The following is a 25,409-nucleotide window of genomic DNA, read 5'->3' as shown; positions in this document are numbered from 1 at the left end:
TTCACAGTATTGCTCTTACCAAAAAAATCATTGAGAAAAAGACTTATTTATTTGTCAAAAAGTGCATAATACAAGACCTACCTTGTCACCATGGCTCATAGATAGACACTCAACAAGTATTTGTCAAATGAATGAATTCGGTTTGTAATACCAAACAAATGAAAACAAAACACAAGGCTGTATGAATAATGCAGTATGGGAGCATGTGAATCAAATGCCACAGTTTCCATCTGTCTGTTTCCTGGACAAGGAGCAAAAATGACAAAAACCTCAGTATCCTCAAACTTTATTCACTTTTTTCCCCCCTCACTTGACATCACCTTCCATCCTCCTTTAGGAATTCAGTTAGAAACCCTTAAGCTCCAGACAACCCCTCCCCCAACTAAAAGGAATTTTCTCTCAGTTTCTTACCCTTGCTGACTGACAGATTAATCAAGGTGAAAGACTTTCAGTTACTGTGTCATTTAACCAGGCCTACGCATATAATATCTTCATCTATGATTGTGACACAAAGCTCAGAAAGCAGAATCAGATCTCAGCAAGCAGGGGGATGAGGCATTGGGGATTGATCAGATCCGAACCTTCCCTCCAAATTTCTCAGTGCAGTAGAAAACTTTTAAATAATGGGATAAATAGCTCCTGATGTACAATGGAAAGTTAATCAAATCAGCTAGGCAAATAATGAGCCCAAACCACAATTCTACATGTTTGACTACAGTAAAAATAAAAAATAAATTAAAATGAATTACATACTTTTTTTTTTTTTTTCAGGGGGGAAAACAAAAACCAAGAAAATCCAAAAGAGCCATCTCTTCACAAAGACCTACTACAGTTACACATTCCAGTGAACTGAGCTTGCTCCTCCCCCAGAATGGCTTTTTTTTTTTTTTTTTTTGAAAGGGGTATTGAGATTTGGGGCATGTACGTGTGTGCACATACCTTCAAAATGAAGAATAAGAGTAGCAGAGGAAGAGGGAGCCCTGTCAGCAAAGCCAGACCTGAAGGTCCGGCTAATTCTGTCTTTTGCACGGAGCTCAAATGGATTTTCCCAGATCTTCCCACTTCCATGGGCAAGATGGTCAGTTTGGGGCAAGGTGTGGCTGCTAGAGGCTTCTTACCACATGTTGAGGGCTTAGATATGTCTATTTGATGCTTGTTAACACATGTGGCTCTGGCTTTCCCTCCATCCTCAAGCTTTTTCTCCCCTTTGGAGAAGTCTCTGCTCTCCAAGCAGCCCTCCAGCCACTTCCTCCTTTCTTTTCTTTTCCTTTTTTTTTTCTTTTCTTTTCATGCTGGGTTCCCTCCTCTTCTGACTTGAAGCAATCTCCTTTCCTTCCCTACCTTTGACCCAAGAGATTTCAGATGCATGTTTTACATTTCCAGCTCATTTGTTGCTAGCTTAACTAATTTATTTTTATAACTCCCTCTCTCTGACATCCTAAATGCCTCCATGTGTCTCTATATTACTTCTACTTCTGCTAACGTAGTTTCTAGTATCAAATACGGTATTGCAGTACATGCTCTGCAATTAGTTGAGGTCTCACTCTATTAATACCAGCCCCATCCTTGGACCTTCCAGGATTTCATGCATCCAGGGGAGAGAAATAAAGCTGCAGGGCATTTCACAAACAGCCTTTTGTAAATTCAGAGCATTAACGCCACAGCACATCTGATCTCAGCAGTGCCCGCCCCCTGCCACTGGGGAGCAACTGCTTTAAAGCAGGAGTCTTCCTTTCCAGGCACACAGAAGCCCGGAGGTAGACAAGGTCGTGCCAGGTCTGGCGAGCACAGAGATTTAGTCTTTGGTTTCATGATCAACCCTGCTTCATGTTCTCAGCTGCCTTACCCTAATGATCCTTAATGCCACCGCCCTTGGAAGGAGGAAGACATGAGTTGAAATGAAAACCTCAAGTACAAAAGAGACTCAGCAATAGCCCCCCCAGCTGGGAGGTGGGCTGGCGATGCATGCTGTTGACCTGGCTACTTAAATCTAATAACACAGACTGATGCCTGGAGCTTGCATCAGAGAGAAGAGCAGAAAATTGTGGGACACTGTGGACACTTGGAATGGAAGGGGGAGGATGCCCACTGAGGCATTTTCTAGGCAGGTGGCCTGTACTCTGTGCTAAGGGTTCTCTTTGATCTTGATCTTTTGATGACCAGCTTTAGGAGCCAAGGCCACTGTGAAGTTGCTGACAGAGCAAATAGCTGAAGAAGCAGAGGCGAAAATTTGTTTCAGTGCAAATGGACTCACATCCAACAATCCCACCAGGCCCTACCTCCCTAGGGATATGGCTCCTACGGGGCCATGTGGCTTTGGCCGAGACACTGCTAACACCATGACACAAAGCTCATTGCTGCTGAGGGCTGAGGCAGCTACCATCCAGGGACTATGCTGGGGCTCAGAACTATGCTCTCCAAAACTGGGGCGACTTCATCAGAGCTTTGAGAACCCCCTTCTTTTTTTTTATTTTATTTTATTTTTTTTTTGAGAACTTCCTTCTATTGACTCAAGTTGTCAACCTTTGGATGTTCAACCTGAGTTTTTCTCAAACTGAATCAAGCTGTTGTGAGGTTTTACATGATAATATATTTTTAAAATGGCTTTTGGATGTATGCCCTTGTCAGAGCCCTTTGCTTCCAAATGAACCCTGGAGAGGAAGCTCTGGTTTTAAATTCTTACCTCAACAAGACTTAGGAGCCCAGGTAAAGAGTTTTAGCTACAGACACACTTCTCTTGGGAAGAGGTAGAGATGAATAAGATGGGGAGGGTAGATGGACAAGATCCATTACCTCTATTCCTTACTACTTTTCCTACATTGTAGGAAATCTGAGCTACGATGCCTGAATCCTGTTTATTCTTGCTGCAGTATGGAGAACTGGTCACAAAAACATAACCTATCAGCCTGCTCCCTTTCCTGATCCCTTACAGCTAAAATTCCTTTAAAATCATGTCAGTTCAGGATGCCTGGGTGGCTCAGCAGTTGAGTGTCTGCCTTGGGCCCAGGGTGTGATCCTGGAGACCCGGGATCGAGTCCCACAAGACGGATGCTAGCATCGACAAAGAAATGGGGAGATGTACCTTCTTCATCTCTAGTTGTTGGAAAATGAATCTCCCAGTGGCATTCTCTCACATTTCATGCACCTGTAGAAACAGGGGCTACACACAGACCATTTGATAATGAAAGAGTCATAGTCAAAGAGGTAAAATAACAACAATGGTGTTTTACAGCACTGACAATTATGCTTTATAATTTCTAAGGTTCTTCTGTGCTTTATCACTGTGGCTCCCCTGCCCTTGTATCAAAACAAAAAAACCCTCCTTCTCAGAAAGGCTGAAGGGTTAAATCCCAAACCTGAACCACTAACTGGGATTTTCCGTCAGTCCTCCTGGAAAATGGCCAGAGCACCTCCTTCCAAGGCAAATGCAGGCACCCTGGAAATGGTCCACAAATGACTGTCATATTAGTTCAAATTTCCCGGTAGCCATATAGAGGATCAGTGCCCCAGTACCAGAAACAGTGGTGTTCAGAGCCAAAACATTCATTTTTCTCTTTCTTCTTCCTGAACACCCTCAACCCATCTGAGCCTTTGAGTTATAAAGCTTGGGCTCCATCTGTAATGAGATTGGTCAGTTATTTGCAAGAAATTTGAGTGGCCAATTCAGCCAATAATACTGATACCACTAGTACTAATGATAGTAATAATAATAATCAACAACAATAATAATTGAGCTGGCAGGCAACACTCAACCCATTTCCATTTATTAACTCATGTAACCCTCTTAATGGTTTACAGATATGCACACACCCTTCTCCTACTGATACTTTTGCCACGTGGATTGTAGGTTTAGGCAGAAATAGCACATGCTCACCACTATTGAATTTTTCTGAGAGCAAGTTTTTTTTTTTTTTTTTGTGAAAGACATCATATGTGAGTCGCTTTATTTCTCTATTTTGAAATTCAGGACTTGGAGAACACCCCTATTTTATATTTTATAGTAGAAGAAGTATCTGACATAGTTAGTCTTTTACTATCCACCAGGTACAGGGCTAAATACTTGCACATATATGATCTCATTGAATTCTCACAACAATTTCACAAAATAGATATTCTCATATCCATTGTACAGATTAGAAAATGGAGATATTATCCAAGAGGTAATCCATGCAGTAAATTTAGTAGGATTTAAACCCACTTCTGTTTGATTCTAAGTTTCAAGCTTTTCCCCATGCTACGGTTTTTACTTTCTTTCTACTCTTGAGCAGAGTCAAATCTTGCCAGACGATTTCTCTTTGCCCTGATCTACTTTTCCTTCCACCTTTCCTTCTTCCCCTGTGGTCCCACACCCAGAGTGACAGAGATGATAAGAGGGTTAAGTTGATAGTAACATGGTACCATTTTAATATCTTTTCTCAATTTCTGGCCCTAGAGAGGGTATGATGGCCACTTAAGTGGTTATAGAGGCACTTAAGGTGAGAATAAGAACCAAAGCACCAACAGGTATATATTTCTGAAACCAACCATGGCCTTGGATTGTAGTTAAATTTCAGACTTTTCAGATTCATCTATACTCTTCTCACCCCAATTCCTTTTTTATTCATGTATCTCTAGTGTTAATTATTTCTTTCTGGTCTCAGAACTCCGCTAGAGGCTGGAAGTAGTACAAAAAGGAACAAGACAGGGCTTAACTCTGCAAGCTTGTTACAGCTTGCTAGAGAGGTAAGATACATGCCTAAACTCCTAGACCATGCACATTTTGAAGGCAGGAGCACTTCATGTTCATCCTCATACTTTCCATAGGGCCTTGCTGAGAATGTGCCCCTGCCCAAAGTCAGACAGACTCCTATGGTGACAATTATTCTTCCCTGGATTTTTCTAGCCATTTAGTTCACTTTAATCTTATTAGACCCCTAGGTCCACTATCCAGAGTAGTCCAGTTTGTGCTAAGACCAAACCTACCTGAAGAACATCTGAATCTCTGGATTAGCTCTAACTGCCCCTGTTCCCTCAGTTTTCCAGTTTTCTCTTGGCTGGTGATGACTGGGCAGGAAGACAGACAATGCTTTGGTAAACTTTATTCAAGCACATAATCACTGCGTTTTGCAACTGTTGTTTTCATGTCCACCTCCTGCATTTCCTGCATGTGTAGGACATGTGATTACACACATGGACTGGACTGTAATGGGTTGTACATTCCCATGGGTAGGGACCTTGTCCTTCATGTTGGTGTCTTCAGCACCTAGCACAGTACAAGGAACATAATAGATACTAGATACAAGATATTTTACATAAATGATGTCTAGACTGCAGAAAATCCTTTTAAAATCTCTTTTCCTTTCTGCACTCTATCCTTCTAAAAAAAAAGTGCACTCTCTCTGTATTTATTATTCTGGCTCTGGGCTGGGACCTGAATACTGCTGTAGAGTAGGATAATGGTCATTTGGCAAAATCACAATAAGCATTTGCCTTGCCACGGGGACTTCTATCTTTTCCAGTCATTTTTGTGTATAGTTGGTTCACACTTGCCTATGAAAATTTCAATTTTGTTTTGCATCCCTGTTTACTGTGTCACTAACAAAATTCATCCTGTTTATTTCTAATCACTCCCCTTATTTGCCAAGTATATTTATCATTTTGATACTAGATACCACCATTCCTGCCAGTTTGCAAGCACTTGCATGTTTAAGGAGCATTTGTAGAGTGGGTAGAGAGCCCTGACCAGGCCCTCTGTGCCCTGCCCCTCCTGGAATGGTAGCACAGGAGATGTTTATCACACATGCCCTCAGTCTGGGTGACGTCATGAAGTAGCAGTGAGTATACCAAAAAGTGGGATGTTACCTATTGCAGAAATGCACAACAGGTGGCATGGCTTATAAAACTATGTGAAGAACCCATGCTGGCTTTTCATGTGACACAGCTAGTCATATAAGAGGTTTTCTAAGCCCTCATTCTGGAGCTTCCTGGTTCCTGACAGTTCCTTCTCCTGAATAACAGAATTCCAATACATCTCCTATGAGGGATTAAGAAGACTCAAGAAACTGTGCTCACTGATCAGACCCTATATCAGTACCTACCAACCTGTGTCTGCTTGGCTATTAGATCCACGCCTAGTTTTCTGGAAATCCAGCCTTTGAGATTATGATCAAGAACTGTAACATTTATATACAATGAAATATTATGCTGCCATAAAGAAGGATGAGATTATGCTGTCTGCAACAACATGGATGGACCTAGAGAGTATTATGCTAAGCAAAATAAGTCTGACTGGGAAAGATAAACAGCATTTGATTTCACTTAGATGTGGAATCTAAAAAACCAAAACAAATGAATAAACAAACAAAAGGCAAAATCAGCCTTGTAAATATTCAGAACAAACTGATGGGTGTCAGAGGGCACGGTGAGAGGAGGGGTAAAATGGATGAAGGGGGAGTAGAGGATACAGGTTTTCAGTGACAGAATGAGCAAGTCACAGGAATAAAAGGCACAGCATAGGAAATACAGTCAATGATGTTATAACAGTGTTGTATGGTGACCGATGGCAGCTACACTTGTGGTGAGCATAGCATAACATAGCGGAATCACTATGTTGTACACCTAAAACTAATGTAATATTGTGTGGCACATATACTCAAATAAAAAAAATTGGGGGACACCTGGGTGGCTCAGTGGTTGAGCACCTGCCTTTGGCTCCGGGCATGATCCTGGAATCCTGGGATCGAGTTCCTGCAACAGGCTCCCCACAGAGAGCCTCGTTCTCCCTCTGCCTACTACGTCTTGGACTCTCTCTCTGTGTCTCTCATTAATAAATAAATAAAGTCTTTAAAGAAAAAAATTATAATGTGGAAGTATGTGCCTGAGTGTTCTGTTCTCTACAAAGCTCCAAATCTTATCTTTTGTTAGACAAGTTCATACTGTTAACCAACCAAGGCTAAAGTAATCATTATCACTTCAACATCCAACTGTTATCTTACAGAATAATTCCATGCACTGGGATAGGTTATAATATTTGTTCAAAATTCTGTCTTCCTTTCCACCCAGGCCATGGATTTTCTCTGGGCTGAGGATACTTCACTGCCCAAATGACACTGGGCCTGGCCATGGAGCTTGCTTTGATTAGTGGAATGTGTGCTGAAGTGAGTGTGTCACTGTCAAGTTCAGGCTTTAGAAGTCATAGCAAGTTGCACTTGCTCTCTTACATCACAGCCAAAGGCCCTGAGAAAGAACAACATAACATGGCCGTTATATTTTCAGCTGGGTCTTGGAATCAGAGGCTGACTTGAACTCATGTTTAGCTGAGCTCAGCTGAACCACAGATGATTCCAAATTCCACGAGGTAGAAATCAATATTGTAAACTGCTAAAATCATGGGATTGTTTGTTACTGTACTATTACAGCAAGACCTGAGTATCCATTTCTTTTTTTTTTTTTAAGATTTTATTTATTTGAGAGAGAGTGTGCACACAAGTGGGGGTGGGGGATGCTGAGGGAAAGAGAGAAGCAGACTCCCTGCTAAGCTCCAATGAGGAGCTTGATCCCAGGATCCTGGGATCATGACATGAGCCAAAGGCAGACACCCAACTGACTGAGCCACCCAGGTGCCCTGAATATTTATTTCTATATGTCTGTATCATCTCTTATTTTTCTCAAAATAGGTGTGGGAGGAATCATTTTATAGAAGAAGCAACTGAAGCTCAGAAAGCTTTTGAGACTCATCAAATATTATGAAACTAGTAATTTCGGAAGGCTGTGGTTAAACCCAGATGTCCTGATGCCATTAGCAGTTCTCATTTCATATACTGACTCAAACCTGTCCCTCTCTATGGGAAGGCTCTAACCCATCAATAATCATTTTTTTTCTTGTGGTCTTCCAGCTAACTAAGCACATACCTAATAGCCATGTGGTTATGAGGTAGGAAGATTCTCTGATATAAAAATTAAGATTCAATTTAGTTAAATTTTATAGGAAAACATGTTATAGAAGTGTTATAAATTATTGAATATTTCCCATCTCAATTGATTCTCACAGTACACTGCATTTTTCTTCATTTTCTTTTGTAGTTGTCGTTAGAAAGGGAAGGATTAGCTTTTCAACTGCTGCCTGGGAAACTCTATTCCTAGTCCTTTTCTTAAATCTATTCACTGGACAATTGCATCTCCCTGCTGGGCACCGGGCAGCATTACAAGGGGTTCCTGGGCTGTAGCAGCTGCAATCACTTCTTAGCAAAGATCAACTGGGTACCAACTGGCCTGAGTCCAGATGTCCAACTGACCATGTTAAATAGCTACCCAGGCAGGGATGGTATAAACACAATGCCGTATCCTCAAGATGTGTCTAACTATTATAGCTATTGACATGTATTAAGCACTTAGCATGCCCAAGTGCTTAATGCATGTTAATAACAGACTACCTACACACATGTGATTCAATTTGTCTGGCATGTACCCCTTTTCTCCTTCCCTGCCATTTTATCCACATGAGTTTTCTGGGTCTGCTGAATCTGACTTCATCTCTAAAGTGGGAGATGGAGAAGGATGAACCAAAGGACTCTGCTTTGGAGTAGGGTTAAAGGATGAGACATACAATCCTTTGGCCCTGCAGGAAACAGAGAACTGGAGAGAATGGGGTCACCTGCACCTTGGGAAGTGGAATCAGAAATATGTTCAGTGAGTTGGAGTGATTGGACCCTAATGAAATGAAAGGCAGGAAAGGTAGGGCCCCAGAGTCTGGGCAGCAGATGAGGAGGGCAAACAGAAGTACAGGGGAGAAGCAAAGCATCAGGCATGGTGGGAAACAGGGAGGAAAGGGTCAGTAATACCGACCTGCAGAGCAAGGAGAGTAGACCTGGTGAATTCTGTTCTCTGTGGCAACCTCTGAGCAGAATCCCATACCACAACCAAAAAGTTCCTTTTAAAAAATTTAACAATTATTTGTTGAGCCCTTTGTCCATTCCAGGCCCAGGGCTGAACAGTGTTTGCCCATGATGGTGACCAACAAACAAGACATTTGCATAACTGCTTGATTGGATATTAAACAGCTGGGAAGGGTCACTACAATTAAGTATTCCAAATACCTTAAAAGAAGGGCACCTGGGTGGTGCAGTCAGTTAAGTGTCTGACTCTTGGTATTGGCTCCGGTCGTGATCCTGGGTCATGATTTCAGGTCTGGGTTGGGCTCCGCGCTCAGTACAGAGTCTGCTCTGCCCCCTGCCCCCAAATGCAATCACTCTAAAATAAATATATAAATATTTTTTAAAAGTACCATTAAAGAAATTATTAACATGAACTATCTGACTCATGAAGAGATATAAACCCCCATTCTATGAAGTGCTGGGCTCAGAACAAGAAAACGTGGGCTTTGGGAAGAGTAGCAGGGAGCTAGGTCCCTTGTAACAATCACTGGAAAGAGCTACTGAAGATACAGTTATGTCCTTTTGTAAATTAGAATAGTCTCACCTGTTTTAGATGGTATCTGAGGATGCCTGTCCCAAAATTGAGGATGCATCAGATTCACCTGGGGGGCTTGTTAAAGCATAACCCCTCATCTTCAGATTCATTTCAGACTTGATAGATCTGGGGTTGGCCTGAAAATCTGCATTTCTAATAAGTTTCCAGGTGATGCTGATGGTCTTGGGATCACGCTTTCAGGGCCACTGATTTGAATTGTGTTTCCTAAATTCCCCTATTGGTGAGAATCATCTATACATGTAGGATTGGGTTTCTCTTCCTTTATCTCTGCTGCCAAGTGGAGTCCCTTTGGATCCACAGCTTTCATTTCCCTCTTTGGAGTTGAAGTCAGGACCAGGAGTCTCAGAGTAGTGATGGGTATAGAATGATAGAGAGGGAGAAGCTGTTTAAACACCCAATTCTCTAGGCCCTTCCTCTGAATGTAGTGGAACGGAGGAGGGGTCCAGAAACTAGCATTATTCTCATACACATCGAGAGACACTCATGATCAGGTAAAGCTAGGAATCAGTAGTGTAGATGAACTCTAAGCTTCCCTCCCATGATTTTATGAAGACTGTTAGTTATATAGTGTGACAGAGAGAAATTCAGGTTTCACTGCTTTTAGCAATTTAGAATTAAGTATAAAGATAAGTGGATGTGGAGTCAGAAACCTGGATGGTATTTGATATCCCTAGGCTTTGTGACTTTGGGCAAATCTCTAAATATCAGGGTTATGCGGGGATCCCTGGGTGGCTCAGCAGTTTAGCACCTGCCTTCGGCCCAGGGCGTGATCCTGGAGTCCTGGGATCGAGTCCCGCATCAGGCTCCCTGCATGAAGCCTGCTTCTCCCTCTGCCTGTGTCTCTGCCTCTCTCTCTCTCTCTCTCTCTGTCTCCCATGAATGAATAAATAAAATCTTAATATATATATATGTATATATGTATATATGTGTATATATATATATATATATATATATATATATATCAGGGTTATGCATAAAATACAACATTATCTGTAAAAGAAGGCCAATAATACACATTTGTTCCTTTAACTTCTATCATGGGTCAGGTGATTATCAAAGGGAGCTAAGACAGGTCCGGTCCCCACCCCCACAGAGCTCACAGACACAGACAAGCAAAACCTGACGTAAGTGGTAACAGTGCAGTGTGATGAGGTGTCCCATCAGTGTTCAAGGGGTTTCTGTAGCATATGAGGATATAATGTGGAAATGTTGGAATTCAAAAGCTCCCTAGCCATAAAGGAATTGACTTGATCATCATCATCCTCATTACCAGCAGGGGGAGAGTTCTGTTAATGGTCACAGAGCGATAAGAAAAGGGGACCAGAAAATGGACAGCCTGAGAAGTACTGACAAAATAAACGAAGGGCCAAGAGGAGAAGAGGCAGGGAATCTAGCATCATAGAAACTGGGAGAGGCCAGAGCTTCGCGGACTTGGAGGGCAGGATGGTCAGTAGTTCCCAATGCTGCAGAGACATCAAGGGCAGTGAGGACTAAGAAACGGCATCTGGGGGGCTGAGCTGGGCAGCTGGTGACTCGGGGGATGTAGGCAGATGGTAAAAGGAAGCACGTTATCTTCCACCCGTTTTATTGAGCAGGACACTGAGCAACAGAGAAATACCCGCAGGTAAGTCTTTTGCAGAAATCAGATCAAAACGCTCTGCCTTCCCAAAGGTCAGGTTATGCCATTGCAAATTAGAGTCCCAGTCACTCGTCCGCAGTCCCCACCGCTGGTGCCTCTGCCAGCTGGAGCAATCCTAGGGGACCACGCAGGCAAAGTGACTCTCTTTTTGGAGGTGGTTTCTTGCGTGTCTGGTGGCGTCTTTCAGCGCAGAGGCAGTGGGCGGCCTCCCTTCACTGCATCTGTAAGGTACTTTAAGGTTGAGGAGGCTGGCACGCTGTAAATTGTTGTATCATTAATAATAAATAAAGCTCTGCAAGAAGCCTGCATTGCAGACATGAGCTACGGTGAAACAGAGCCACTGTGGGGTGGATTCCATGGGAAGTAGTAAAAAGGATGAATTCCTGGGGGCAGGAGCGGGAAGGAAGAGTTAAACATCTAACATGTGTTGTTACTGACATTTCAAAATATATCTATTTTTAAGGGATTGGGAGAAAACCCAGTCTCTAGGCTGGCTCTTCTAATTCTACTGGGCTGTTCACAAACCCGAGGCCTGGGTACTGAGAAAGCCTGACGCCAACAAAATGTAGATGAACTGCGGGAACAGCCAGGAGGCCACAGTGGCAGATCAAAGGGAGGTGGCGGGGAAGTGGGCTCAGCTAAATATGATGAGGCATTACCATAATGAATTTTGTGAGTAAGCAACTCACTTTAAAATCACTCCTTTTGATCTGTTAAGAAGGTGTTTACTGTAATCAGGCAAAGGTTTACTTGGCAGCGGGAAGAAAAGAGAGAGAAAGAGGAAGCCAGAGAGACAGTTTTCGATCCGGTTTTAAACAATTTTCTTGGCCCTTTTGGTGTTTAGATCCTTCTCCTAGATCCTTTCCGGCTCCGATTCCCTCCACCTTCTTAGAAAAGCTAACTTAATTTTAATTAAATACTTGGGGGTCTTAATGGTGGAGGAAGCGGAGGGAGAGCAGATGGAAAAGGGATAAACTCAAAGATCTCTTGCTCTATAAAGTGAATTACGGTCTTAAGCCAAATGAAACTAGAGAAGTCACAATTGCTGATACGATGTGAAAACAGAGATTAAGCATGTGAAGAAAAAAAAGCCAATTTCTGCCCACATAACTGATGAGGCTTTTTTGTTTTTAGTGATTTCGGGGCATCGCTAGGAAGGCTCCCTCTCCTTCATCTCAGATGCTCTTACTGCGTTGGTTTCAGACAATCCAGGATCCAGGAAGGCTGAATGTTCTTTCCACTGGGGACGGAGGGCCAGTGTCTCTGCTCCATTCAATTTGAGTGTGTGCATAAGACTTTGGAGCCCCGATGGATGTAACTGAGACTCACTATGCTGGCTGCCCGGCCAAGTCTTTCTCTTTTCTTTTCTTCTTCTTCTTTTTTTTTTTTTTAAGATTTTATTTATTCATTCATGAGAGACAGAGACAGAGAGAGAGAGAGAGGCACAGACACAGGCAGAGGGAGAAGCAGGCTCCATGCAGGGAGCCTGATGGGGAACTCAATCCCAGGACTCCAGGATCACGCCTTGGGCCGAAGGCAGGTGCTAAACCGCTGAGCCACCCAGGGATCCCCTCTCTTTTCTTTTTGCCTCCAATCTTTCTCTCTCCCCACCCTTCTTTCCCTCCCCCTCTCTCACTATCTCCAGGGACCTCAAGGGAAGTGGCTTTGGCAATAACTGGTCCCCAAACTGTGAACCATGCACTGTGACATTAGCCATCTATGTCCCCTTATCTACTTCCATTCAGATTCTTACTCTGCAAGGACCAGATGGCACCTAGAAGGGTAGGGCCTGCAGGCTGCATCCCACTTCCAGCAGGACCAGGTCTGGGGGGCAGTGGATGGGAAAGAAGCACGAGCTCAGAAGCAGCTGCTAACTGTCTGCTCATGTCATGTCAACAGAAAAGACTTCATCCCTTACTTTGCCCAGAAAAATTTCTTAAGAGAAGCCCTAAGAATGTTAAAAAGTTGCTTTGACAAGACAAAAATCCCTTTCTATTCTCAGAGGATTTGGGTAAAGAACACAGGAGTCTGTATAGGTCCAAGAACAACAACAACAAAAAACCAGTTGCACACCCTGCCCTTTGGGGTTGTGGTGGCAGGTGTCACAGAGAAACCCAAGGATGACTACAACTGGGGCAGGTCATGTCTCTGGGTAACCCATTCCCTGGGTGCCCTCATTTCTGATGAAACTCCTCAAACAACACACTTTGGAGTCTCTTAGTGACCTAATCCCAACACTTCAATGCCTGTCCCAAGAAAATCTTCTCAGCTCCCCATGCCCAGGGACAACCACACCTATGAGGGTTTTCCTAAAAGGTGTTCAGCAAAGAACCCGGACATGGTGAGCACAGAGATATTTGTTGCTGGGATGCTAATGGTAAAACCACAAAACAAATTTCAACTGGGACACTTTTCTTTCAAAGAACTTAAAAATAAAACATTTAACAAGTCATAATAAAAGTGTCAGATGCTCTACTGAGTGTGGAGCCTCAGGGCTCTGTCTCATGACCCCAAGATCATGACCTGAGTCAAAATTGAGTCTGACACTTAACTGGGTGAGCCACCCACGTGCCACAGATTTCCTAGCTTATAAACATTAAAATAATAATTTTGCAGAAAATTTCAAACCCAAAGTAAATAAAATCAAATACGGAACCTCTGTATGCCCATTACCCTGTTTTAATAGTCATCAACATTCTGCTATTCTCGTTCCATCTAAACCTCTACTTACTCCCTACCCCTCATGCGATTGTTATTTCTATTTACTATTTTGCTAAATGGATATACCCTAAAATGCACGAATCTTAGGGGCACGATCTTAACAAATGCATTTACTCATGCAACTCTTGCCCTGTTTTAAATTTCATCTTCCCAGATGTTCATCTTTCCAGAAAGTTCCCTTATGACATGACTAAGTCATCTTAGACATTTTTTACTTTAACAGACATCTCTGCCTGTTTTAGAACATCATGTAAACAGAATCATATAATGTGTATTATTTGTTCTTTTTCTTCGTGTTGTAGGATGTCTACAAGATTTGCCCATATGCTTGCATGTGTAGGCAGTTCTTTGCTAAGTGGTATTTCGTTGTATAACTGTACCACAGTTTATCTATTAGCCTCTTGGAGCGTTTTCAGTTGTTAGCTATTGTGGGAAAAGCTGCAAAAAACACCTTGTACATGTCTTTTGGCAAAAATTGGTTTGAATTCCAGTCGGACAAATAATGAGGAATGGAATTGTGGAGTCAAAGAATACATGATGTTACCATCCTACCAGCAGTGTATGGACAGTGAACAGTTCTGACTGTTCACATCCTGCTCTCTTTTGGTATTTGCCCACCTTTTAAATTTCAGCCATTGTGGTGGGTGTGTAGTAGGATCTCATTGGGGTTTTAATTGCTTTTCCTCCATGGAGAATGATGATGAAACCGTTTTATGTACTTACTGATTATCTGTAACTCTTCTTTTGTGAAGTGACCATCCTCTGTACTCTGAACATCAGATTCTTTGAATATTCTGCATATAGACTCTTTGTCAAATACCAATTGACCGTTTAAGTATGGGTCTATTTCTGGATTCTCCATTCTGATGTAGGAGTTCTTAAAAGCAAGAAGAACATGAGAAAATACATGTGTTAGATAAACAAATTTTATTCAGGGATGACTTACAATGCTGTCAGTTGAGTTCAATGCTAATGGATCAATAATACATATTAAATAATTTGCCTTTAAACAGAAACACACATAAAATAAAATTATATATTGATTGGTTGATGAAAAAGTTTTGAGCAGAGGCTCACTGGAACCAACTGTATTTCTCCTAGGAGCAATGATTCTGTATTTGCTAATTTAGTGTGCATGGCTACTTTACAAAACATACCTACTGTGATTAACAAGAATCTATTATATATAATATATATGTATATAAAATATATATGGCATATATGAATATATTATATGTATATATATGGTTTCTGTCTGAAAGAACTATATATTGTGTGTGTGTATATATATATCTGTAATATATATATTAGATTTAACCCACATGTTTTCTATTTCAAAATCTTCAGTTTTTCATTTATATGGCAGCATCATTTCTCTTCAGGCAAGCAGAGCTTTCTTCAATATATTTTGAAGTACAAATCTGTTAGTAACAAATGCTAGTTTTTATTCATCTTAAAATACCTTATTTTAGCTTTCAATCTTGAAAGACATTTTCACTGGACACAGAATTCTGGGTTAACAGTTTTTGTATTTCAGCACTTTAGAAATGTGCCATTGTCTGCTGGCCTCCATTGTTTCTTTTGGAAAGTCAGAAATCATTCTTATCATGGTTCTACTGTATGTAATGTGTCATTTCTTTCAGTGTGCTTTCAAGACTGTGTCACTGTCATTGGTTTTTCAGAAGTTTGACTGTAATGTACTTTGGTCTGTTTTTCTATTTTATCCTGCTTTGGGTTTATTGAAACTGCTTGGCTCTGTCAATTGATGTCTTTCACCAAATTTGGTTTTAGGCCATGAATTCTCATGTATTTTTTCTTTCCCATGCTCTCTATTCTTTCTTTTTGAAACTCTAGTCACACATCTGGTAATTTTTTGTATTGTTCCAAAGGTCTCTAAAATTCTTTTTATCTTTCTTCAATATTTTTCTGTGTCCTTTAGATTGCATTTTTAAAATCGACTTTCAAGTGTACCAGCTCTTTTCTTCTGTCTCCAATCTTAGATCCACCCTGTAATTTAAAAATTTCAGTTATTGTATTTTCTAGCTCTAAGTTTTCCTTTTGGCTCTTTTTAATAGTTTCAATTTCTCTGCTAGGGTTCCCATCTGTTCATATCATTGGTAGATATCTCCCTCAAGTCTTTGAATGTATTTATGACATTTACATCAAAGTCTTTGCCTATTTAATAACAACATTTGGATCATTTTAAGGTTGGTTTCTAATAACTGCTTTTTTTCCCTTGGTATAGGTCACTGGGATACAATAAAAAATATTTGTTCTTTGTTTTGGCTCCTGAGTGCTCCTAAAACCCTCGGAATCTCCTGAGTGATAAAAGTGTCTGATAATGAGATGACTCTCAGCTGAGGGCCTTATAGATAGCTTCAAGGTACAGACTGGTCACCAGAAAGACAAGCCATGATTATAAGATTGGGACTTTCAGCCCTCCTCTACCTCTGGCGAGGGGAGAGAGGTTGAGTTCAATCACCAAGGGCCAATGATTTAATCAGTCATGCCTACTAAATGAAACCCCCCAAAAAACCTCAAGCCATAGGGTTTGGAGAGCTCCCAGGGTGGTGAATACATGAAAGTGCTAGGTGGGTGGCATGCCACTCTCTCCCCTCCTCCCACCTCTAATTACTTGTCCTATGCAACTCTTCCATTTGGCTGTTTCTGAGTTGTACAGAAATAAACTGGTAATAGTAAGTAAACTGCTTTCCTGAGCTCTAGGAGTCATTCTGGAGAATTATGAAATTGATTTATAGATGGTCAGTCAGAAGTGTGGGTGGTACCCTGGGACTTAAGACTGGCACCTGAAGTTGGAACAGGTTTATAAAACTAAGCCCCTTAATTTGTGGGCTATTAGTCACAGACTTACTCCAGATGGTTACTATCTAAGAATGGGAGGACTGGTATTGGGAAAGAGACAATGTGTTGGGGGAAAAAAACCCTCACATATAATGTCAGAAGTGGGTGTCAGAACCTGAGAGTCACATTTTCCTGCTTGTTCACATGTTTAGTGACTCACATATTTAGTGAAACTGGACATTATAAATGATATGTTGTAGAACCCTGTATTTTATTTTGTTCTTCTGAAAAGTGAAATTTGTTCTATAATTCAGTTAGCTTGGCTAGACTCAAACTCCAAATTCTATCTCCTCTGTGTAGAACAGGAGCTGAAATCTCTGTTCAATATTTTAGACTTCTAGATCCTGGTTGTTCTTTACAGATTCCCCTGGGGTTTTCTCTAAACATGAGTGCTTTAGTCTACAGCCTAGGATCTGGTTAGATTTTTTTAATGTAGATTTGGGGTCTCAGCCTGTCTGGTGCTTCCTCCCTCCCATGATTTCCCTCTATTTGGCACCCACAAACCTGTAAGGCTGTGGCTTTCTATCACTTGAGCCTCTTGTAGATTAGGCAGTACTTTTAGATAAAACACGACTTGCAAATCTCATCCTTCATATTTCCTCTTTCAAGGCATGATGCCTCTCTAGTTTTTGCTTTCTTTTGGTCACTCTCCTGAGCCTTCATTTGTTGTATGTGTGTCCGTGTTTAAATATTGTTTTCCAGATTTTATAACTATTCAGTTCACTTGCTTATAATTTGAAAATGAGGTATGTCCTTGATAGGAAAGAAGCAGTATCATAAATACATTATGAATGCATAGTATACATTCTATGGTTTCCATTTAATATCTGGGATTAGCTAGTTTAAATTCTGATAATCTGATTAATTTAGGTTTAACAACAATTTGAAGAAACTTGCATCTCATAATAGAGGTTGTTCTCAGCCTCAAATAGTAATAGGACACAATAATCTCCTTAATAAAAGCTTGCTATTTTGTTATTTAAAAATAATTTTTATATATATCATCACACTATAGTCAGGAAAGTAAATAACCTGGTTATTGTTGTGCTAATGGTGTATAACATTGCCCATAACTGTACTTGGAGATGACTGGCTCCTCATGCTTCTTTTCTTCAAAGCCCTTCAGAGACTTCTGAGCTCTAATAATGACCTACCACATCCAACATCACCTGGCCCCTGTTATCTCTCTTACTTACCTTCTAGAACTCATTTTTGGTCGCTTTGCTCCAGTCATACTGGTCTGATTTCTCCAAACAAACACACAGGCATATTCAGAGCTTTTTCCCTTGCTGTTCCCTTTGCCTGAGATTCTCTTTCCCTGAAGTCTTCATGCTGATTTCCTCTTTTTATTTCAGGTGTTTGTTTAAAATTATATTCTAAAAGCAGCCTCAATTTCTACTCTAGCTAAAATTACCACCCTCTTCTAGTCTTGCTTCCTTTATTTCATATCTCCAACATGGTATATAGTTTCTTATTTATTGCATTTATTTTCCAGATTTATTTACTAGTTATTTACCAGAACATAATTTCCACAAAGGCAGACATTTGTCTCTCTTTATGTTTATTTATTGAATCCCTAGACCCTAGGATGGTACCATGCACACAGAAGATGCTAAATAAATGTCTTGAATAGATAAATGAATAAAACCCCCTCAATGTTACCTGGAATTCTATTGAACATTCACCACTGAGGGCTAACTTTCTCAGCTGACTCATATACACACAAGCAGTTTTTGGCATTATAGACATGTCAGAGCCTCATGCTTGTATTTTCAATTCAGTTCCTACTTTGGGAAATGTCCCTTTTTATTACACCACAGGGGGTTGTACATTACTATTATAAGATGAATACTATTATTATGAATACCAATGAAACCCAAAATTTAGTCCAATGAAAATATTCTATGCTCTGACCAATGGTCCATGGCCCATAGTAATAATACTTCATTGATCTTACTATATTGAAATTTTCTTGTATATATTATGTATGTGTATGAAATATATATATATAATCTCAGTTACAATCCATTCTCTTTTCCAGTATTTTAGTAGCTTGTGATAATGAAAACATCCAACATCTGACTGTGTGACATAATACAAACTGGAAAAGAAATATGACACAGTGGCTCTAGCTAGTATAGCACAAATAAGGAGTAAAATATGATTACCCCCCCCCCCTCAAATTACAAGGGACTATAATTGGCTCAGTTCTCTAGGGAACAAGAAAAAGCAAAAGGGGAAATGTCAGAGGGGAAAGAGGATTGGCTTCTGCAAGAGTGCCTTTCTGTCGTGCCCTGCATGCTTGGGCAGCTTTAATGAACCACCTCATCTTTGAGGGAAGTTGGCTTCTGTTTTCTTTTATGTCCAGTCCTTGACCTTAGGGAAATGACCTACAAGTACTGGCAATGAGATTTCGAATGATGTTGATTACAGTAAATTTCAGCCCCGTGAAAGATCTGGTAACTTCCTAAAGTTCCTCATGATGGGATTTGACCTGTAATATTTTTACAGATAGCCATCATTGAGCATCAAGGGAATATGTGACTTGCACAGCAGGACTGTTTTTCTCTGATTATCGAACCCTCAACAGTCAAAATTACTTTCATTTTCTAATTCTCAAATGTCCCCAGGCAAGCCAACTTCCCCTCCCACTCCCACACTTACCCACCAAGAGGGTTCCCTGGGCCCTCCATTTGTTTCCCAGCTCTTGACCTATGGGAAAAAATATATATATAATTTGGTGTCTTACCCAGATTACCTAAAAATGTCACTCTACTTTCCATATGTGGGAGTATGAGCATGTAATAACTGTAACAGCTTACTGTTACTATCCTTACTGACCTCCCTTTTCATCAATTCACACAGCATTTGTGATTTTACTAAAGGGACTTAGCCAAAAATTAGAAATCCTGAACTGGACAATAGAAATAGTGACAAATTAGTGGATTGACCACATAGTTAAAAGTCCAAGATCTGTAAGTTGTTGACTTCAGTCCCCACCTTGGATACTTGTCATACTAAAATTTGGTGTCTCTGACTAAGCTTTCCTGACCATCACTGAAATTCTATCCCACTCTTCAAAATCTTGTTTTTGATATTTACTCCCTTCCATCTAGAGGGATTTTTTTTTTCACATTATTCCTCATCCTGTCTCTTTATTTAGTTACTTAAATATTCCACTCAAACTTTAAGCAAGTATGTTACAGCAAATTTCAAATGAAACTAAACATATGTTTATTACATAAAATATATAATAGGCAAAAAAGGAAATAAAGAAAAAATATCATTATTTCTATCACTCAGAGATAGCCACAGATAATTTTTGGAAGTATTTCATATATATATATATACATATCTTATGTCATTTATATATGTGTGTGTATGTATGTGAATAGTGATATATACAAGTATTCATTGTAAGAAATTATATATATAACTGTGTGTATTTTAACCTACTTTAAAAAATAATATCTAGTACCATCTTCACACTCAATTAAATGACCATTCATATCATAATGTTTGTTGTCTTCTCAGAGAGGGAGCATCTGTGATTTAGAATATGGCCTCTGGAGCCAGACTGCCTAGGTTCAAATACTAGTTCCACTACCTATTAGTTGCATAGCCAGGATAAATTATATAGCCTCTGTGTAACTCAACTTCCTAACTTATAAAATGGAAATAATAAAAGTACCTTCCTCATAAGGTTCTTGTGTAGATTAAATCAACTAGTACTTGCATAGTACTAATTGCTAGTACTAATATACATAATACTACGTATCAGGCATCTAGAATTTTGCCTGATACATAGTTAAGTATGATAGAGGTATCCGTTTGCATCATCATCATCATCATCATCATCATTATCATTCCATTTGGGGATGTTGAGTCTACTTGGGCTGCCGAAGAGAATACCACAGACTGGGTGCTTTGAGCAACAGAAATTTATTTCCTCACACTTGTGAAGGTGGAAATCCAAGATCAAGGTCTTCTTGTGCCTTCACATAGTCTTTCACATGACCTTTTCTCTGGTGTGTATACTCCTGGTATTCTTTTTTTTATTTATTTGAGAGAGACACACAGAGAGAGAGAGAGAGAGAGAGAGGCAGAGACACAGGCAGAGGGAGAAGCAGGCTCCATGCAGGGAGCCCAATGTGGGACTCGATCCTGGGACTCCAGGATCATGCCCTGAGCTGAAGGCAGGCGCCAAACAGCTGAGCAACCCAGGGATCCCCTACTCATGGTATTTTTGTTCTGAGAAGAAATCCAGTCTTATTGGATTGAGACCCTACCATTATGACCTCATTTAACTTTAATGACTTTCTTCAAAGTAGTCTTTAAATACAGTCACACTGGAGATTAGAGTTTCAACCTATGAGTTTTAGGAAGACACAACTCTGTCTATAATAGGATGTATGCTAATTTAGTTATTGTTAGACATTGAGGGTGATTTGTGATTTTAACCACAAAGATGGTGTATACACTATCCACTATGTAAACACTATCCACTATGATTTCCTTAGTGTAAATTCTCATAAATATTAAAATATCAAAGTGTGGAATATTAAAGCTTTTGAGAAATAGTGCCAAATTGCTCTCCAGAAAGACTTTTACCAATTTACGTATCCACTAACCATATAAGACTTATTTTTATTTTCAATTTATTGCAAGAAATATAGTCCTTTTAGGTATCATTAAAGCCTAGTAATTTCCCACCATCACTGCACTTTCCCCTTTCCCCTTCCTACATACACACAAAGTCGTTCTTTGAAAAGTAATATAACAGAGACAAGTTGAGAAAAGTACATGTTGGCCTACCTAATGTCAATGAGGCTTACATTAATAAGCATTCTATTTATTGGTATAAACCTCAGCAATAGAAATGAAAAATGTAGTTACAGAAAACCCCAGGACTGTGCTTGGCCAAAATAGAAGAGGAATTTGGTATTTAGATGTCAAAAGTTAAAACAAACATGTAAATGGGTAGCCCAATACTCCATGCCTCTAGGAAAAATATCTCAGAAGGAACATAAAATTAAGCAATTTGATTATTTTTTTTTTTGCAATTTGATTATTGAAAGAGAAATTGAAAACTTAAAATTCATGTTTCACAAGTAATATTTTAATGATTAATTTAAAACAAAACTTAAAAACTTACTATGAACATGTTCAAACATGAACAGAGAAGTAGAAAGAGTACTACAATAAACATTTTTTAAGATTTTATGTATTCATGAAATACACAGAAAGAGAGGTAGAGACATAGGCAGGGGGAGAAGCAGGCTCCCCATGGGGAGCCCGATGCGGGACTCAATCCCAGGATCTTGGGACCACACCCCAAGCCAAAGGCAGACTCTCAACCACTGAGCCACCCAGGTATCCCACTACAATGAACATTTTTATAGGTGCACAGATGGTAACTATTTGGAACCTATTTTGTTAACATATTTGCTTTATCTATATAGATATATATAATCTTTTTCTAAAAAAAATTTGGAGATTGATATTTCACTGCTTGGACTTTCTTCTAAATCCATTATTAAAACATTATCACACTTGAACAAAATTAGCAATAGTCCCTGATATCATCTAGTACCTAGCTCCTATGCAAACTTCTTTAATATTTCCCCACATACTTTAAAAAATATTTTATTTATTCACTTGAGAGAGACAGAGAGAGAGAGAGAGAGTAAGCAAGCATGGCACGAGCGGGGGAAAGGCAGAGGGAGAGGGAGAAGCAGACTCCATGCTGAGCAGGGAGCTGGATCCCAGGTCCCTGAGATCATGACCTTAGCCAAAGGCATATGTTTAACCATCTGAGCCACACAGGTGCCCCCTTAAATACTTTTTATAACTTTTTGTTAAACCAAGATCTAATGAAGTACCAGGCATCACTGTTATCACTGAAGTCCTTTTGCGATTTTTCACCTAAATGGGTTAGCCATCCAGTGGTGGTATGATTGAATGAACTTATTTCACTGGGGGATGCAAAGTGGAATTTTTGTTTTCATTTTAGAGTTGCTCCTGGTTTATTTAACTTAAAATTCTATGTAAAAGAAGAACTTTCTAGCATTAATACATTTTCTAAAATGTCTGAACACGTGCTCTATTCTTTGTCTTTTGTTAACCATCTTCATGTCAAGAACTTATTGGAAGAGTCATTTCCAGTGGTGGTAAATGGAATTATTTTCCTGTATTTTTTGCTATTAATCATGCATTTTAATGTCAACTTCAGTTTATCTTCTTTTTTATTCTCAAATTGTCACACAGATATTTCCAGTGGGAGCTCTTTCAAGCTGTCATCTATGTCTTTTTGACATAACCCCATTTCTCTTTCACCTTTTCCTTGCCTTCTCAAACTACAAAATGCTCTAGGTTTACCTGTTTAACATTGGTTTGGGTTTTATTCAGTTCCCCTTCAAAACTTTTTCATTGTTATATTTTCCAAGAGATGTGAAATAAAGAAGCAAATAAATTATTATAATCTGATATATTGATCTTAGTTTGGGTTTTACCAAAAGCAAACTCAGACAATGACGTCATTCATGTAAATTATTTGGGAGTTGATCTCAGGAAGGCAAAATGAAGAGACAGGTAAATTGAGATATAAAAGGGGAAATAGCAAAACACATGTGTGTTGGTGTGTGTTAGTGACCTAGTTATTGGGCAACAAGCTCAACCCCCTGGGACCTTTTATAAGGAATCTTATAGAACAGAACATTCATTTCCAGAATAGTTCACTGATAAAATGGGGAGCTGAGGTATTTTTTAGTTACATTTTCTCTTTGGTCCAGGGTTGCCCTGAGAGCATTAACTATTGAACTGGAGAAAATTCTGAGATGGAGAAGTAGAACTCAGGTGCTCAAAGTAGGAAGTTATCAGTGTGTTGAGGTTACAGATGAGCCAAGGAAAGGGGTCAGGCCCTGAGAGCATCGACTATATAGGAAACTAAAGTTGGTGTCTCCTACACTATATATGCTGATATATCTCATATATATATATATCATATACATATATGTTATATAATAATATATAACATATATAACATATACAGTGTTATATATATGTGTGTGTGTGTATATATATATATATATATATATATATATATAAAATCTGTTCTATTCCTTTCCTTTGTTTCTTGACCTATGGTCTCTACCACTTTGAATGCCAACTATATCTGGATCCAGAAGTGTTTAAGTGGGCAGTTTTCCCTCCTTCTGCTTTCTGAAATCTGTCCATGGTGTTCTATGCCAAGTGAAAGGCTATATTTAGCTTAGATTGCTCCCTGAGCTTCACATCCACATTTCCAAATGTCTACTAGGTACATTCAGTTGGATGTTCCATAGATTCCTCAAATCTATCATGTCCCTAGCTGGTTAATATCTTCCTCCTAGACCTGCTCCCTCTCCAACAGTAATGTGGATGGCACTACCATCTGCCCAGCTGCCAAAGCCAGAACTCAGGCATTGCCCTTGATGCTTTACTCTCATAACAATCTATCAATTGTCTTTTGTGTTTTAAGGGCTTTAAAAACCCATCTATGTCTCTTCATTACCACTGCCTCTATTTTATTTCTGGACACCAATTTCTCTTCCTTTGATTAGTGTGGCAATCTCCAAACTAACTCTCCAATGTTGCTGCTTCTAATCCATTCACACTAAAGCCAGGTGAGCTCTCTAAAAGGCAGCAAGAACAATGGATTCTAATGCTATTTTACAGAATCCTTTGTTGATTTCTGTTTGCCTTAAGTAGAAAGCTGAGTCTTTCAAGTGGTTGAAATGCTTTTCTGGATCTAGCTGTCGTTTTCACCTCCCTGCCTTCTAATCTGTCACCAGCACCTGCTCTGAGTCGCCACCCAACCACACACCCACACACAGACCTTGGGCACACTACTTCTGGGGCTTCTCTCAGGTCCTGTAATACACCATTCTGACCCCCTTTCTCTCTCTCTCCCTCCTCCTCCTCCTCTTCCTCCTCCTCCTCCCCTCCACCTCTTCTCCTCCTCCTCCCCAAGGCCCCAACCCTGCTCTCTCAGCTTGGAACACTCATCCTACATTTCTCCATCTCGCTGACTTTTGCCCCACCTCAGTTCTCAGAGGACATATCTTTGAGGCCTCTGATATAGGTTCTCCCAGTACTGCACACTTCTTGTGTCCACCCTTCTCCTCAGTTTACACACCTCTAAATTGAAAATAATAGTAGTGTCTACCTTATACGATGGTTGTGAGGATTAAAAGAGTTAATATATGCAAAGTACTTAGAGCTAATACATTCAAAGTACTTAGTAAGCACTCAATAAACACTTGCTATGATGATGATAAAGTATCATACCAAATTGCATATTAAATTGTCTGTCTTCCCAACTGGACAGAGAGTTCCAGGAGGGCAGCAATTTTCTGCCTATCTTTTATTTTAAGATTTATTGATTGATTGATTTTAGAGGGAGAGAGAGCATGCATGAGAGCAGAGTAAGGGGCAGAGGGAGAGGGAGAGAGAATACACACACATAGACTCCCCTCTGAGTGTGGAGCCCAACAGTGGGCTCGATCCCAGGACCCTGAGATCATGACCTGAGCCCAAACCAAGAGTCAGATGTAACCAACTGAGCCACCAAGGCGCCCCAGTTTTCTGCCTATCATGTTAGCAACTATATCTCCTGCACTGTGTTCACTGTCACATGGCAGGGACTCAATAAGTTTGTTGTATAGATAATATAGACGGT

General features: G+C 40.1%; 2 long non-coding RNA genes across 2 annotated transcripts in view; one reads left to right on the top strand and one right to left on the bottom strand.

Annotated features, from left to right (window-relative positions):
• LOC144305878 (uncharacterized) overlaps positions 1-6,848 on the top strand; it is a 63,979-nt gene extending 57,131 nt beyond the window's left edge. Inside the window, exon 2 of the long non-coding RNA XR_013372899.1 lies at positions 772-6,848. This is a non-coding gene — a long non-coding RNA (uncharacterized LOC144305878). The remainder of the gene's footprint in view (positions 1-771) is intronic.
• Positions 1-25,409, bottom strand: part of LOC144305879 (uncharacterized) — a 40,639-nt gene that overhangs the window by 2,033 nt on the left and 13,197 nt on the right. The window contains exons 2-3 of the long non-coding RNA XR_013372900.1: positions 19,355-19,402; positions 14,552-14,705 (exon numbers count right to left, since the gene is read on the bottom strand). This is a non-coding gene — a long non-coding RNA (uncharacterized LOC144305879). The remainder of the gene's footprint in view (positions 1-14,551; positions 14,706-19,354; positions 19,403-25,409) is intronic.

This window comes from Canis aureus, chromosome 36, assembly GCF_053574225.1.
Source record: "Canis aureus isolate CA01 chromosome 36, VMU_Caureus_v.1.0, whole genome shotgun sequence".
Lineage (NCBI taxonomy): Eukaryota > Metazoa > Chordata > Mammalia > Carnivora > Canidae > Canis > Canis aureus.
The sequence above is the reverse complement of the archived record's forward strand: the minus strand, read 5'-3'. Positions and strand labels throughout refer to the sequence as shown.